The sequence below is a fragment of the Dicentrarchus labrax genome, unplaced genomic scaffold (genome assembly GCF_905237075.1).
Source record: "Dicentrarchus labrax unplaced genomic scaffold, dlabrax2021, whole genome shotgun sequence".
Lineage (NCBI taxonomy): Eukaryota > Metazoa > Chordata > Actinopteri > Moronidae > Dicentrarchus > Dicentrarchus labrax.
Window position 1 is genome coordinate 1,825,653 of NW_026136711.1, and position 18,151 is coordinate 1,843,803.

At 44.6% G+C, this 18,151-nt stretch overlaps 1 long non-coding RNA gene across 1 annotated transcript; it reads right to left on the bottom strand.

The window, feature by feature from the left end:
- Positions 1-1,820: 1,820 nt before the first annotated feature.
- Positions 1,821-18,034, bottom strand: LOC127372059 (uncharacterized). Its single transcript, XR_007886504.1, has 2 exons — positions 17,500-18,034; positions 1,821-2,370 (listed from the first exon to the last, which is right to left on the bottom strand). It is a non-coding gene; the product is annotated as an uncharacterized LOC127372059 (long non-coding RNA).
- Positions 18,035-18,151: the final 117 nt, after the last annotated feature.

Here is an 18,151-nt window from a genome sequence, read left to right on the forward strand (position 1 = left end):
TGTCCAACTCTAGTCAGCATTAACCCCATTCACACACATTCATGCATGTACTGATGGCTATGCCACCAGGAGCAATTGGGGTTGCTCAAGTATGCTTCGACGTGTCCACCATCTTTTCCAGTTGGTGGATGACCACTCTGCCTCCTGAGCCACAGCTGCCCCTAATGAAAGACTAATAATTTTTTTTCTTTTCCAGAGCAAATGCAGGAAAAGGTACAATTGGTCACCGTAGAGCTCCTGCAGGGTTACCTTATCGTCACTGGACACTGGCCAGTGGTGTACTGCAGCCTGACAAAGAAAGAGGTCTGGGAGCGAGAAGAAAAGGAGGGCTTTTACATGGTGTGGGTGAGTTAAACATGATTACCTGTGGCAAGGAAATTTAGTTGACCACAACTAGACTTGGTTATGTCTTTGAAGATATTTCACCTCTCATACAACTTTTATCATCATCATATATGATCATCATCACCAAGTCAAGTTGCATTATTTTTTATGTGTATTTTAGATTGAGAGTAACAAGACCCAGGCCACATATGGGCACGCCCAGATGGTATTCATCAGAGTGCTCGATTGAGTCTACCCAAAAGTGCCTCTTGTTTTCCATAATATGGAGGGAAAAGAGCACTGGAAGCTGGGCCTTCTGCTGAATGCGGCGTGGAGCGACTCAGGACTCACCAGTACTGTGACATTCAACCAGATCCACTCCAGGGTGAGAAGTCAGGTGAGCGGCACCTTTCACCCTAACCCACCACCCTCCACCATCAATCAGGGTTAAGTGTTAGCATAACCTTACTCATGTCTAAGGACCATTACTAAATCCAGGAGCTGAAAGTGGAAGTGTAATGGTTTTTTAAGGGGAACCAAAAGTCTTTGGAAGACTTATAACCAAGTCCATTTGCATTCGATTGAATTTCCCTGTGGTTCCTTTGTGTCGGTCCATGCTGCCTTCAACACCAGGCCAAGCCTCCGGTGCACTTTTCCCTCATTGTTGGGAAATATCAAAGGTATTTTTGAATATGCACTCTAAAGGAGTCTGATGAATCTCCGGAGCCATCCATGCTCAGTAGAATTGAGCACCATCTGGGTGTGCTTTGTCTAAGTCTTATGACTCTCGATCTAAAAAATAGCTTAACAATAGCATAGCATAATTTGAGTGGTGTTGATGACGATCATAATAATAATAATAATAATAATAACTTGTATTTATATAGCGCCTTTCAAAATACCCACGGCGCTTTACATGAGAATTAGCAGGGGTTTGGGGTGGGGTTAAAGGAACAGATTAAGGGAGAGAGGGAAGGAAAGACTGAGTGACAGACTGAGCCAAGACTGATGGGAAAAGGCCATGGCAAAGAGGTGGGTTTTGAGGAATGATTGAAAGGTGTCCAGGGTTGGCTAGATAGGACTGAAACCATGTAAGGGCTGTACCGGTTATGCCAAGGTCATGGGATAGGGATTTGAGAAGGATTGTGTGGGAAACAGTGTCAAAAGCTGTGTAGAGGTTGAGGAGAATGAGGATACTGATTTTGCCAGAGTCTGCAGCGATGAGAAGGTCACTAGTTATTTTGATGAGGGCGATCTCTGTGCTGTGGTGTGCTCTGTAGGCTGTAGGCTAAATTATAATTCATTTGAAAGCCTTGTTCTTAGTCTTTCTCACCCAAACTGGAAAACACTGCAGCCAGTTCTATTTATTATAGTGTACCGCGCTCCTGGACCGTACTCTGATTTTAGATCTGAATTTTTGAGTTTCTATCAAGTTTAGTCCTTAAAACAGATAAAGTAATTATTGTAGGTGATTTTAATATTCATGTGGATGTTCAATTCAATTCAATTTTATTTGTATAGCGCCAATTCATAACAGAAGTTATCTCAGGACACTTTTCAAATAGAGCAGGTCTAGACCGAACTCTTTAACATTAATTACAGAGACCCAACAGTACCACCATGAGCAAGCACTTGGCGACAAGGGCAAGGAAAAACTGCCTGTTAAAAGGCAGAAACCTAGGACAGATCCTCCGGCTCTAGGTGGGTGGTCGTCTGTCTCGACCAGTTGGGGTGAGAGAGAGAGAGAGAGAGAGAGAGAGAGAGAGAGAGACAGACAGACAGACAGACAGACAGGTGCACAGCAACAACAGTATTGGCAATGGCAGTCAAGCAGGACCATGGCAGGAGGCTCCACCAGGATCCATGAGAACCTGCGAGACGAGAAAGCACAAGAACTCCGGGGAAGAAGTGGAGTTAGTAACATGCATGAAAGGGACATGAATGAGTGCAGAAAGAGAGAGGAAGAGAGTAGCTCAGTGCACCATGGGAAATCCCCCGATAGTCTAGGCCTATAGCAGCATAACTAAGGGATGGTTCAGGACTCACCTGATGTTGACAATGACAGCCTTAGTAATGCATTTATATCATTAATAGACTCAATTGGCTTCTGTCAGAGTGTAAATAAACCAACTCATTGTTTTAATCACACTCTTGACCTTGTTTTATCATATGGCATTGATATTGAACATTTAATAGTCTTCCCACATAATCCTTTCCTACCTATGACCATTATTTAATAACTTTTGAATTCATACTATTAGATTATAAGCCATTAGGCAAAACGTCCTACAGCAGATGTCTATCTGACAGTGCTGTAGCTAAATTTAAGGAGGGGATTCCTTCAGTGTTTAATTCAATGCCATGTCTGAATTTAACAGAGTCCTATAACGACTTTAGTCCCTCTGAAATTGATAATCTTGTCGATAGTGCTACAGGCTCACTACGATCAACATTAGACTCTATCGCTCCTATAAAAAGGAAATTATTAAAACATAGGAGACTAGCACCTTGGTATAACCACCAAACCCGCCAGTTAAAACAAATAGCTAGAAAATCTGAAAGGAAATGGCGCTCTTCCAAATGATCAGAATATCGCTCAAATTGGCAAGATAATCTTAAAATTTATAGAAAGGCCCTCCGTAATGCCAGAGGAGCCTATTACTCAGCACTAATAAGAAGAAGAAAATAAGAATAACCCTAGGTTCCTCTTCAGCACTGTAGCCAGGCTGACAGAGAGTCACAGCTCTATTGAGCCACATATCCCCATAAACTTAAGTAGCAATGACTTCATGAGCTTCTTCTATAATAAAATTATTACTATTAGAGAAAAAATTAATCACCAACTGCCATCAACAGTTACCAGTGGCTCTCCAAGTTCAGGGACTTCTGTCAATGTAAACTTAGATATATATTTAGACTGTTTTTCTGCTATCGATCTTCATCAGTTAACTTCAATCATTTCTTCATTGAAGCCATCAACCTGTCGATTAGACCCGATCCCAACTAGGCTGCTTAAAGAAGTTGTTCCCTTAATTGGCACTTCTTTACTGGATATGATTAATCTTTCTTTATTATCAGGATATGTACCACAGTCCTTTAAAGTAGCTGTAATTAAACCCCTTCTTAAAAAGTCCACTCTTGACCCAGGGGTTTTAGCCAACTAAAGACCGATTTCTAACCTCCCCCTCCTCTCTAAGATTCTGGAGAAAGTAGTCGCCAAAGAGTTGTGTGAATTTCTGCATAACAATAGTTTATTTGAGGATTTTCAGTCAGGATTTAGTGTTCATCATAGCACAGAGACAGCTCTGGTTAAAGTTAATAATGACCTTCTGACTGCTTCTGACAATGGACTTGTCTCTGTACTTGTATTATTAGATCTTAGTGCTGCATTTGACACCATTGACCATAATATTCTTTTAGAGAGACTTGAGCATCAAATTGGCATTAAAGGAACCGCACTAAGCTGGTTTAAGTCATATTTATCAGATCGCTCGCAGTTTGTACATGTTAACGATGAATCTTCAATAAATACTACAGTTAGTCATGGAGTTCCACAAGGTTCTGTACTTGGACCAATACTATTTACTTTATATATGCTCCCTTTAGGCAACATTATTAGGAATCACTCCATTAACTTTCACTGTTATGCAGATGATACGCAGTTATATCTATCGATCAAGCCCAATGAAATTAATCAATTATCTAAATTACAAACATGTCTTAAGGACATAAAATCCTGGATGACCTGCAATTTTCTGATGTTAAACTCAGAAAAAAACGAAATTCTTGTTCTTGGCCCCAAAAACCTTAGAGACTCACTGTCTAAAGATATAGTTACTCTAGATGGCATTAACCACCCACCTAGAGCCGGAGGATCTGTCCTAGGTTTCTGCCTTTTAACAGGCAGTTTTTCCTTGCCCTTGTCGCCAGGTGCTTGCTCATGGTGGTACTGTTGGGTCTCTGTAATTAATGTTAAAGAGTTCGGTCTAGACCTGCTCTATTTGAAAAGTGTCCTGAGATAACTTCTATTATGAATTGGCGCTATACAAATAAAATTGAATTAAATTGAATTGAATTGAATTGCAGGGGTTCGTAGAGCTCATGGTCAGACAGATGTTGGTGAAGCTGGGCAGCCACTGCTTTATCCAGAACCTTGATGAGGAAAGGCAGGTTGGAGATCGGCTGGAAGTTGCTGAGATCATCAGGGTCCAGACCAGGCTTCTTTAAGATGGGAGTGATGGAAGCAGTTTTGAAACTGGGGGAAACAACACCAGATGCTAGGATGGAGTTTATTATGTCAGTGATGAAAGGGCAGAGGGCAGGGAGGTAGGCCTTGGAGTTGGCATGGGGTCCAGCAAACATGTCGAAGCTTTGGCCTTTGATATCAGACCCGAAACTTGTCATCATATATGATGATGACGATGAAACTTGTATCAGAATCAAAGACTTATAACCAAGTCCAGTTGCATTTAATTGATTTCCTTGAGATAACTATGAACTGGATGATGGAGAATATTCACAGACTTGCTTTTGGAAGGAACATTACTAAATATTTAAGCTGTAATTGAAAGCATAATGGTTCTGGAAGTGGAAGTGTCATGTCAGATCCACCCCAGGTGGCTTTTTAATGCTAAAAAATGAAACAAACATAACATTTTGAAGACTAATGTTCACCCTCTGTTTGTCATCTGTATGTGACAGTGAATTTATAAACCATTTCCTCCTTCCAAGGCACGGAGACAGCTGTCCAAGGATGAGTTTGGTCAGGTTGTGGCTGCCATGTGCCATGACATGGCGATGGCAGAAAAATATGACTGTGCTCTTCCGTTCATTAAGGAGGCCATGGAGGTTTGCAGCCTGAGGATGAAAGCCCTCATGGAGGAAACGGTGGACCCGCATCCTGCCTCCACCTCAGACTCTGGGGGTGAGGAACCAATGTATGCTGACAGCATGTACTCTGTGTCTGAGCTCTCTGAAGGAGAGAAGGAGTTAATGAAGATGAGAAGGCGGCTTTTCGGAGCAGCAGGGAGGGAAGAAAAGCAAAGGAAAGAAGGACAAGGGTCAGAAAGATGAGGAGACGTGCCCAAGCCTTTGAATCAGACACCGACCCTGAGTGCCTGATGATCATGACGGATGCAGCGGAAAAGCAGGGATCAGAAATGGAAACATTTTACTGAATAGAAGAGGAGGGGCAGCGTGCACACGGACCAAGGGGAGGGGAAATTGTCTAGGTTCCCATCCAATTGAGGATTTGTAGTTAAGCATTGCTGAGTGGAGTGATATATTTTATATCTGTATATATTGTACTTATGTATATTTTAAATCTGTAGATATTTTATATCTGTATACATTATCAATTATTTTATATCTGTATATATTTATTTATTTTATATATTTTGTTGTGCCTGTGCTGCAGGGGCTGTAAGATATGTGGAACTGGGACATTAACACATGCTGCCTCACCTCCTGGAGGTGAAAGGTCAAACTATATAGAAACTTAGTAATCATGTCATCAGAACTTCTCATCTTCTCTGCAGGTTAGAGGTTGTCAGTTGGGAGCAAAAACCTACAGAAAATAGTAACAATATGATGCCTGGAAATGTGGACTACAGTCAGACAACTGAAATTACAGTTAAATGAAACGGCTGCAAAGAGTTTTTGTAAGAAAAGTTTTCATTTCCATCAAATTGTAGGAGCAGTGACAGTACAAAAGGTCTTGCATTGTATAAATAGAAAAATAGATTAAGATTATGATAAAATTTTAAAAAATCTAATAAAACGCTTGTCGCTCACAGTATTTTAGCAAACAACTGTGTTCAAACATGTCCTTGTTCCCACAGGTCACAAACATAATGACCGATAAATTATGAGTCCACCATGTTGCTGTTAAGTGATGGGCTGGAGTCAGCTTTGTTATGACAAACTAAGGCACTAATGCCAGACCCATCAGCCACACACTGACTGTAATTGTCAGCCTGTGTTTGACGTTTTGAAATTGATTCAGTCTCTCGGCTTCTGTGTAGTTCTGGATGGTTTGGTGATGTGTCCTCGGTCTTTCTTGTAGATGGGAATACACATGAGTTTTGCCTTCTCCTGGATGATGTTGGTCACTTAGAGCAGTATCATCACTTGACTTAACACAGCAGAGGGTGGACGCTGCGGTGAGAAAAAGAGAGAAAGTTTACAACACAGAAGAAGAAGACTACTGATTTTGCCTAATCTGAGGCTGGACTGTCACACACAGAGGAGTCATTAACCACAACAAAACATGTATAACACATCTATTGTTTGTGCTGGGATGTAAGAGCACCACTTCTTTCCCTCTTTCACTATGATGGACATTACATGGAACACAGAGGGGAGATCTCAGTGTTAGCCTGAAATAAAATTAGTTATAAAAATCCTGTCTTGAGGCTACTGTCCATGTGATCACTGTCAGACAAAACTCATAACTCTATATTTATAGACAATTTTCATCTTTTAGTACAAAGGGTAAAACAAAGGACAAATACAAAACACTGAACAATTACACATATTCAAGGTTGGGTATTCAAGGTCTAGGTGATCAGTATCCATAAGACAAAATATTATACACAACACGTGGATGTCTTGAACATTTGGCTTTCAAACACAGAACATTCAATTTCGAGTTCTTGTCCACACTTGGGAGTTCTATGCATTACTTTGGATTGTGGAGGAAAGTATTGTCACTTACACAGGAGATGTTTCTCCCGTTGGCCATACTGAAGAGCCCTCCACCTGTCATAGAAGACTGTGTCAGTAGGAAAGCCAGCATCGGCCATCTGCTTCTTGGTTGGTGGCTGGCCAGTCAGATTAAGTGGAAAGGCCTGTAGGAAAGCTGCAAGGTCCTGTTCAGCTCCAGTCTCCCCGTTGTCTGCATCTTCTCTTCCTCGCTCCAGTGCCCGGTTGCTCCTCTCCTCACCTGAATCCTCAGAAGAGGAGTTGTAAGATTGAACAGGTCAAAGGATAAACACTGACAAACACATGCACCAACAGACACAGTGGTCGACTGACGTGCGTTTCAGATGATGGCACATACTGTCTGAGGTTCCTGAACAGGGTGCAGGTGTCCACGATGTTATCCAGGTCTTCATGCAATAGTGCACATTGGCCATGGGTGTGGAATGGGCCATGTAATAAGCCACGCCAGCTTTCTGCTCCTCGTGAACTGGGAAGCCACCTGAGTTTCACAACCCTCCTGATTTCCTGGCTGGTCACATTTGGGAGTTTGCAGCTGCAATGCAGAAGACATCTCAGTTGACTCTCACTTACAAATCTGAATTCTGAACTGTTCACTCAATGTGCAAATTAGGATGTCAATTTTGTCCCATTCTCTCTCTCTCTCTCCACAGTGCATATAGCAAGGTCATTGCTGGCACTCTTAGTGGGCCTACCATTTATGGCCAGAAAAAAATATCCCATCATCATCAACACTGATGTTGATGTAATCAGGGAAGATCCATTGACAGTAGCCCTCGAGCATCTGCAAAGACAAGACATGAGCCAAGTTAATATCTGTGTCGTTAATAATACTGCAATTCACAACGAGCGATTTCAGCCTATTAAAGTACTTACTGCTGCCTCCCCCATACTGAGGGAAAACGTGGGAACATGCATGGTTGCTTTTGGTTTCAGCATGCAGACCTCAATACTGACTACATGTTATACTGTACTGCACGCTACGAAACACTCGTGCAAAGTGTCAGGAAAACACACTTACTGCCATTCCTTCCACTGCATCGGGTGTTTGAAAATAACTGAGGATGATGACGGTGTTGCAGTAACAGCAAAACAGCGTCTTCTCCTCTGGAGCCACATAGAATAGAATAGATTTACTTAATTGATCCCAAAAACTGGGAAATTGTCTTGTTACAAGCAGCAGAAGTATAAACGTAAAAGTGCAGGTAGTTAAAATAAAATACAATAAAATATAAAATAAATCCTAATATATACAGAATATAAAAAATATCAAATATACAGAATATAAAATATAAAAACTATAAAAACAGGAAAAGAGTGAGACTGGAAAAACAATGTGGCAGTGAGCAGGTATGCAAAAACAGGACTATACAGCAGAGAGTTGTGAGTTGACTCTCACAGACAGATGTGAGTTATTGTACATTGTGTTAGCTTGTGGCAGGAATCATGACGACACCCAGGTACTTGTAGTCCTCCACCGCTTCCACATCCTCTCCCAGAACACACAGTGGCTGTGAAGTAGTCCTCTTCCTCCTGAAGTCAATCACCATCTCTCTGGTCTTGTTGACATTCAGCCTCAGGTGATTGCGTCCAGCCCACTCCACAAAGTTGTCCACCACTGCTCTGTACTCCCCTTCATCAACTTATACAGCCGACCACAGCCGAGTCATCAGAAAATTTCTGTAAGTGACATGACTCAGAGTTGTATTGAAAATCTGTGGTGTATAAGGTGAAAAGGAAAGGGGACAGCACAGTCCCCTGTGGAGCTCCTGTATCACTGACCACCGCATCAGACAGGACACTGCCCAGACAGACAAACTGTCACCTGCCTGTCAGGTAGTCAGTAATCCAGGAGACAATGGAGGTGTCGACTCCCAGCACCCGCAGCTTCTCACCCAGCAGCAGTGGCTGGATAGTGTTGAAAGTGCTGGAGACATCAAAGAATGTGATTCTCACAGTGCTGCCACCACTATCCAGGTGCGAATGGGCTCATTTCAGCAGATAGATGACAGTGTCGTCAACTCCCAGATTGGGCTGGTAAGCAAACTGTAGAGGGTCTCGCAGCTCCTTCACCTGCTGCACAAGAGAGCTCACCATAGGGAGGAGAGGGGGAGGGGTGTAAACAGTGTGGGTGAGTGGGGGGCTGGAAGGCTGCGAGCTAAACCTGTTAGAGAAGCCATTCAGCTCGTTGGCTCTCTCCAGACCGCCTGATGGTTGGTTGCCCTTCACTTTACATCCAGTGATCTGTTTCATCCCAGTCCACAAATCCCTCACATTGTTCTGCTGGAGTCTGGCCTCCAACTTCCTCCTGTAGCTGTCTTTACACCCCTCAGCATCTCTCTGAGTTCATGCTGCACTCTCCTCAGCTCCTCTCTGTCACCAGACCTAAAGGCCCTCTTCTTCTTGTTGAGGAGTGCTTTCAGGTCACTGGTAATCAATGGCTTGATACCTGATGTATTCTGTGATGCAGTCTGTCTTGTCGTCGATGTCCTCCCCGTGTGGCTCAAAGAGTACATCCCAGTCTATTGTCTCAAGGCAGTCCTGCAGTGCCCCAGCAGCCTCCTGAGTCCACATCCTTACTGTCCTTGTGCGAATATACATAAATAACATAAATAAAAAAATTTCAAGCAGCCTCCCATGATTGCCCAGCATGTCTTTCTTTGCCACACACAGGACTTTCTGGCAGTCATCAAGGCTCCTCTGATCCCTGAACCGCACTAAGCTAAGTCACTAAGTCATATTTATCAGATCGTTCGCAGTTTGTTCATGTTAATGATGAATCTTCAATAAATACTACAGTTAGTCATGGAGTTCCTCAAGGTTCTGTACTTGGACCAATACTATTTACTTTATATATGCTCCCTTTAGGCAGCATTATTAGGAATCACTCCATTAATTTTCACTGTTATGCAGATGATACGCAGTTATATCTATCGATCAAGCCCGATCAATTATCTAAATTACAAACATGTCTTAAGGACATAAAATCCTGGATGACCTGCAATTTTCTGATGTTAAACTCAGAAAAAAACGAAATTCACATCTCTGTTACTTACTTCACTTCTTCCCCGGAGTTCTTGTGCTTTCTCGTCTTGCAGGTTCTTATCGATCCTGGTGGAGCCTCCTGCCATGGTCCTGCTAGATTGCCATTGCCAATACTGTTGTTGCTGTGCACCTGTCTGTCTGTCTGTCTCTTGCTCTCTCTCTCTCTCTCTCTCTCTCTCTCTCTCTCACCCCAACTGGTCGAGACAGACGACCACCCACCTAGAGCCGAAGGATCTGTCCTAGGTTTCTGCCTTTTAACAGGCAGTTTTTCCTTGCCTTTGTCGCCAAGTGCTTGCTCATGGTGGTACTGTTGGGTCTCTGTAATTAATGTTTTAAAGAGTTCGGTCTAGACCTGCTCTATTTGAAAAGTGTCCTGAGATAACTTGTGTTGTGAATTGGCGCTATAGAAATAAAATGTAATTGAATTGAATCTCTCCTGTACTAGCTTCTCTGCTCTGGCTCCCTTTAAAATGTAGAATAGAATTTAAAATCCTCCTCCTCACTTATAAAGCTCTTCATGGTCAGGCCCCTTCATATCTTAAAGAGCCCATAGTACCCTATTACCCCACTAGAACACTACATTCTCTGAATGCTGGGCTACTTGTGGTTCCTATAGTCTCTAAAAGTAGAACAGGAGCCAGAGCCTTCAGTTACCAAGCTCCTCTCCTGTGGAACCAGCTTCCAGTGTTGTGGTTCGGGAGGCAGACACCCTCTCCACATTTAAGAGCAGGCTTAAGACATTCCTCTTTGATAAAGCTTATAGTTGGGGCTGGATCAGGTGAGTCCTGAACCATCCCTTAGTTATGCTGCTATAGGCCTAGACTATCGGGGGATTTCCCATGGTGCACTGAGCTCCTCTCTTCCTCTCTCTTTCTGCACTCATTCATGTCCCATTAATGCATGTTTCTAACTTCACTTCTTCCCCGGAGTTCTTGTGCTTTCTCGTTTCGCAGGTTCTTATCGATCCTGGTGGAGCCTCCTGCCATGGTCCTGCTAGATTGCCATTGCCAATACTGTTGTTCCTGTGCACCTGTATGTCTGTCTCTCTCTCTCTCTGTCTCTCTCTCTGTCCCTCTCTCTCTCTCACCCCAACTGGTCCAGACAGACAACCACCCACCTAGAGCCGAAGGATCTGTCCTAGGTTTCTGCCTTTTACAGGCAGTTTTTCCTTGCCCTTGTCGCCAAGTGCTTGCTCGTGGTGGTACTGTTGGGTCTCTGTAAATAATGTTATAAAGAGTTCGGTCTAGACCTGCTCTATTTGAAAAGTGTCCTGAGATAACTTCTGTTATGAATTGGAGCTATACAAATAAAATTTAATTGAATTGAATTGAATTGATCCCGAATGAAGCGGTCATACCTAGAATAAAATACAAGACAACAGTGAGCAGGAGAGTTACGCATGTGTCTGTATCACATAATCTTGAAATAGCAGGCAGATTAACAACTGATCGGACTTTACAGGCAACCCGGCTGAGAGACATTGCCACGGGTTCCCTGAAGGCCGCAAGGAGGTCAGTCCACCTGACACCTCAGGCCTGTGTTAGTGACGCTTTATAACACCTGGCTGACCAGATAATGGATATGGAGAAGAAACATCCAGACTCCCTGCTCATTGTTCTGGTGGATTTCAACAGAGCAAACCTCAGCCATGACCTGCCTAAATATAGACAGCATGTTAAGTGTCCCACCAGCGACACAAACACTCTAGACCACTGCTATTCAACATTGAAAAATGCCTATCGCTCTGTCCCCCATGCAGCCTTGGGGCACTCTGATCACTGCATGGTTCATCTTCTATCAACTTACAGGCAGAAGTTAAAATCTGCTACGTCTGTAGTAAAGACTGTCCGGAGATGGACCACTGATGCAAAGCTGGAACTACAGGCCTGCTTTGACTGCACAGATTGGAATGTTTTTGAGGCTGCAGCTTACAACCTGGATGAACTCACTGACACTGTGACATCATACACTATCTTTTGTGAGGACACGTGTGTGCAGACTAAAGCCTTCTGCACATACAAAAACAATAAACCCTGGTTCACTGGTTCAAAACTCAAGCAGCTTCGCCAGGTCAAGGAGGAGGCCTACAGAAGTGGGTCCTGTACAACCAGGCCAGAAACACACTGACAAAGGAGGTCAGAGGAGCAGAGAGGCATTACAAACAGGTTTTCAGCCAACAACCCTGCATCAGTGTGGAGAGGTCTGCAGGGTGTCACCAACTACAGGAGACCCTCCCCCCACACTGCAGAGAGTCCTCAACTGGCCGACGAGCTGAATGAGTTCTACTCCAGGTTTGAGAAATCACTCACACCCATCAACGTGCTGCCCCTGAGTGGCAGTAGTTGCAGCAGCTCCTGCTCAATTTGAGTTTCTTTCACTTATTTTTAGCAGTTTTTAGCGACTATACCAAAGTTACTGTGTTTGCTCTGTATTTTTTTTTTTTTTTTACACTTTCCGTGACCGGAGGGCCCCATGCCCAGCCACGGCCCTATTGTTTACAGTCGGGATCAGCTGTTAGCCCTCCGTAACACAGCGGTGCTGCCCCAGGATAGACCCGACGTTCCCTTTGAGTTAAAGAAGAGGAGACGGGGGACCCGTGCTGGAATTCAATGCCGTAGGAACAGTCGCTTCTGACCCGTCCTTCCGGCCATCGTTATGGGGAATGTGAGATCTCTTCCCAACAAGATGGACGAGTTAATGGTGCTTACCCGGCACCTATGGGAATATTGTGATTGTAGCATCATGGTGTTTACGGAGACATGGCTGAACTCACTAACACCGGACACGATCGTTTCTCTGGAGGGATTTAATTTGCGGTGCGCAGACAGGACACGGGAGAGCGATCAGAAGAAAGGAGGGGGGCTGGCTGTGATTGTCAACGATAGATGGTGTAACCCCGGGCACATCACTGTCAAAGAGCAGCTGTGTACCCCCCCCCGCTAATGGTGACGCAGCCTGTGATGTCCTGCACTCAGCTGTGAGCAGGCTGCAGACACAGCACCCACAGGCCCTCCTCCTCATCTCTGGGGACTTCAACCATGCCTCTCCTTCCTCCACTCTGCCCAAATTTACCCAGTATGTCACCTGCCACACCAGAGACAATAAAACACTGGACTTATTTTATGCCAACACCAAGGAGGCATATTCATCATCACCTCTCCCTCCATTGGGGAGATCAGACCACAGCCTGGTTCATCTCCTGCCTATGTATAAACCCTTAGTGCACAGGCAACCAGCTGTGACCTGCACAGTCAGAAGATGGTCTGAGGGACTGTATCGAGACGACTGTGTGGGAGGAACTCTATGATCTTAATACACTGCATCACGGACTACATAAACTTCTGTGTGGAGAACACTGTACCCACCAGGACTGTACGGTGCTTCTCCAACAACAAACACCGTCTTCAACCTGAGCCCGAAGCTGAGGAGAGTTCCACAACTGTGGAAAACATCCTGTGTGGTACCGGTGCTAAAGACGCCGCACCCGAAGGACCTCAACAGCTACAGGCCAGTGGCGCTGACATCGCACCCGATGAAGACCCTGGAGCGGCTGGTCCTCATCCATCTCCGCCCCCTGGTGGAACCATTGATGGACCCGGTACAGTTTGCCTACCATCTTGGCTTCGGGGTGGTTGACGCCATCATCTTCCTCCAACATAGAGCTCTTTCTCACCTGGAGAAGCCTGGAAGCACTGTGAGGATCATTTTCTTCGATTTCTCCAGCGCTTTCAACACCATCCAGCCTGTGCTTCTGAGGGACAAGCTGGAGCTCACAGGAGTTGATCATCACCTCACATCCTGAATTACAGACTACCTCACCAACCATCCACAGTATGTGAGGTCAAAGGACTGTGTCTCAGACATGGTGGTCTGCAGCACAGGGGCTCCACAGGGAACAGTTTTGGCTCCTTTCCTGTTCACCCTGTACACTGCAGACTTCAGACACAGTTCAGCCACCTGCCATCTCCAGAAGTTTTCTGACAACTCTGCCATCATCGGCTTCATCTCAGAGGACAATGACAGGGAGTACAGAGAACTGAGCAAGGACTTTGTGGACTGGTGCCAGCGGAACCACCTCCAAATCAACGCGGCAAAAACCAAGGAGCTGGTGGTGGATTTCCGCAGGCGCAGCCACTCCCTCCCGACACCGGTGAACATCCAGGGAATGGACATTGAGACAGTGGACTCTTATAAGTACCTGGGTGTTCGCCCAAACAATAAACTGGACCATCGCTGACAGGAAGAGACTGGACAAGCTGATAAAGAGGGCCAGCTCTGTCCTGAGCTGCCCCCTTGACTCAGTGCAGGTGGTGGGATAGAGGAGGATGATAGGAAAGCTATCATCAATGATGGAGAACGACTCCCACCCCATGCAGGACACTGTTACCGCACTGAGCAGCTCAATCAGCGACAAACTCCTTCATCCCAAGTGTGTGAAGGAGAGGTACCGCAGGTCCTTCCTTCCTGCTGCTGTCAGACTGTTCAACCAGCACTGCTCTCAGTAGACCACTCATACACTCAGACTCAATAATAAACTGTTATGTCAAATAGATACCCAAGTTAACGTGCAGATTTTTAAATTATCCAATGTGTACTGTTGCCGTTGTTTTTTTGTCACTGTATGTTGCTCTATGTCACTGTTGTTGTTTTTTTTTCCTGTTCATATTGTATATACTGTAATATTTATTGATTCTATCCCCTTGCTGCTGCAATAAGCGGAATTTCCCCACTGTGGGAAGAATAAAGGATATTCTATTCTATTCTATTCACCCACTTTGACCCTGACACCAGACAACCATCACCACCCCTGCTCCACCCTCACCCCCTCCCCACTCACCACCCACCATGAGGATGAGGATGAGGATCTGTGAAGGGGATGTGTACCAGCTCTTCAGGAGACAGGAGACCAGGAAGGCCCCAGGTGCAGACGGCATCTCACCCTCATGTCTATAAGTCTGCGCTGACCAGCTGTCCCCCATCTTTACAAGGACCACTGGAGATGTGTGAAGTCCCCTCCTGCTTCAGACACTCAACAATAATCCCGGTCCCAAAGAAACCCTCCATCTCAGGACTGAATGACTACACCCCCTTCGCCCTGATGTCTGTAGTCATGAAAACATTTGAGAGACTGGTATTGACCCCTTGACTGCAAACAGGTCAGTGGAGCATGCAGTCAACATGGGCCTGCACTACATCCTCCAACACCTCGACTCCCTTGGGACCTATGCAAGGATCCTGTTGGTGGACTTCAGCTCAGCGTTCAACATCATCATTCCAAAAGTCCTCCAACCAAACTGACCCAGCTCACAGTTCCAGCCTCCACCTGTGAGTTGATCACAAACTTCCTGACAGACAGGAGGCAGCAGGTGAGGCTGGGGAAAATCCCATCCAGCACCTGGACAATAAGCACTGGAAGCCCCCAAAGATGTGTGCATTTCTCTCTCTACACCAACGTCATCAACAGATCACTTGAGTGCAGAATCACTGACAACATTTTCAGCCTTCTAGCTTGAGAGGAAAAAAGTTTATACACATTATCTAGGCCCACCAAGGACCATGTCCTGTGAATTTCAGCTTTCTATGTACCAGGACCAACAAGCTGGGGGGCTCGTGAATCAGCCTGTGTAGTTTTAGGTTAAAGGGACAGAGTTGCAGAGGTTGTTTTTTTTTATGTATATACTGAGAGGATGGTCTCCAATGACCTTTGACCTTGACTGAGGCCTCCCCAGACCAGTTGCTCTTTTGACCTCATTTGGTCACCAAAGCAGATGGAGGCCTGAACCTTGAACTAGGAGATCCCTGAGATGTGTAAAATCATGTTATCCAGGAAACATGTTATGTTGCTACTACCATACTGAAAGTAGCTTCAGTAATAACTTTGGGCCTCCAACGTCTAGAACCTGGTTTGGACATGTAATATAAGTGCTTCCTAACAAGTTCAGCTCATTTGCAGCTATACTGGCCCAGTTATGTGCCTAAAACTGTAACTGTGGGCAGATGAAAAGACTGAGAGGGTTCAAACCACCACAGGACTGGCCCACGTGGAGTGCAAAATCACTGACAAAACTTTCTAGCTTGAGAGGAAAAAGGTTTTTCTGGTTGGACCAAGAAAGATCCAGACCCTTGGACCTATACACCTTTAGACCATCTGTAGGTGTTGGTGCTGGATTGGCCTGTTAAGTGAATCCTTGGGGCTACATCCACCAAAGTTTATACACATTATCTAGGCCCCCAAGGACCATGTACTGTGAATTGCAGTTGCAGATTTTTTGTTTATGTATACAATGAAAGGATGATCTCCAATGACCTTTGACACTGACTGAGGCCTTCCCAGACCAGTTGGTCTTTTGACATGATTTGGTCACCAAAGCAGGTGGAGGCCTGAAACTTGAACGAGGAGAAATAACTTAGAAATAAATTAGGGCCCAGTTTAGAAATGTGTAGTCAGTGATTCTGCACTATTGGTCAGATCCAACAATACAGCATAGACCCAACATTTCTTTATTAGACCCTATTTCTTTGCTGATCTGTTCTGTACACGTGCCACTCATTGCACGCCTGTCCAACCTGGGAGAAGGATCCCTCCTCTGCGGCTCTTCCTGAGGTTTCTTCCACCTTTTTTCCCCTGCTAAAAGGGTTTTTTGGGGGCAAGTTTTTCCTCACTTGAACTGAGGGTCTAAGGACAGAGGGTGTTGTCTCTGTGCAGATTGTAAAGCCCTCCAAGGCAAACTGTGATTTGTGAATGTGGGCTATACAAATAAAATTTGATTTGATTTAATTTGGTATTTCCTACAGGTTTTTATCACAAAAGGGTCTAATATGGAGATTCAATTCAATTCAATTCAATTTTCAATTCAATTCAATTCAATTTTATTTGTATAGCGCTAATTCATAACAGAAGTTATCTCAGGACTCTTTTCAAATAGAGCAGGTCTAGACCGAACTCTAACATTAATTACAGAGACCCAACAGTACCACCATGAGCAAGCACTTGGCGACAAGGGCAAGGAAAAACTGCCTGTAAAAGGCAGAAACCTAGGACAGATCCTCCGGCTCTAGGTGGGTGGACGTCTGTCTTGACCAGTTGGGGTGAGAGAGAGAGAGAGAGAGAGAGAGAGAGAGAGAGCCAGAGAGAGAGAGAGAGAGACAGACAGACAGGTGCATAGCAACAACAGTATTGGCAACGGCAATCTAGCAGGACCATGGCAGGAGGCTCCACCAGGATCGACAAGAACCTGCGAGACGAGGGAGCACAAGAACTCTGGGGAAGAAGTGAAGTTAGTAACATGCACAAATGGAACATGAATGAGTGCAGAAAGAGAGAGGAAGGGAGGAGCTCAGTGCATCATGGGAAATCCCCCGATAGTCTAAGCCTATAGCAGCATAACTAAGGGATGGTTCAGGACTCACCTGATCCAGCCCTAACTATAAGCTTTATCAAAGAGGAATGTCTTAAGCCTACTCTTGAATGTGGTTAGGGTGTCTGCCTCCCGAACCACAACTGGAAGCTGGTTCCACAGGAGAGGAGCTTGGTAACTGAAGGCTCTGGCTCCTGTTCTACTTTTAGAGACTATAGGAACCACAAGTAGCCCAGCATTCAGAGAACATAGTGTTCTAGAGGGGTAATAGGGTACTATGAGCTCTTTAATATATGAAGGGGCCTGACCATGAAGAGCTTTATAGGTGAGGAGGAGGATTTTAAATTCAATTCTACATTTTACAGGGAGCCAATGCAGAGAAGCTAGTACAGGAGAGATGTGATCTCTTTTTCTAGTTCCTGTAAGTACTCGTGCTGCAGCGTTCTGAATTAATTGGAGCGTTTTAATGGACTTATTGGGGCAACCTGATAATAAAGAGTTGCAGTAATCCAGCCTTGAATTAACAAATGCATGGATTAGTTTTTCTGCATCTGTTTGTGATTGGATGTGTCAAATTCTTCTAATATTACGTAAATGACAGAAGGCGGTCCTAGAGGTCTGCTTTATGTGGGAGTTAAATGACAAATCCTGATCAAAGATAACTCCAAGATTCCTGACAGTGGTGCTAGAGATGTTGGGTTTAT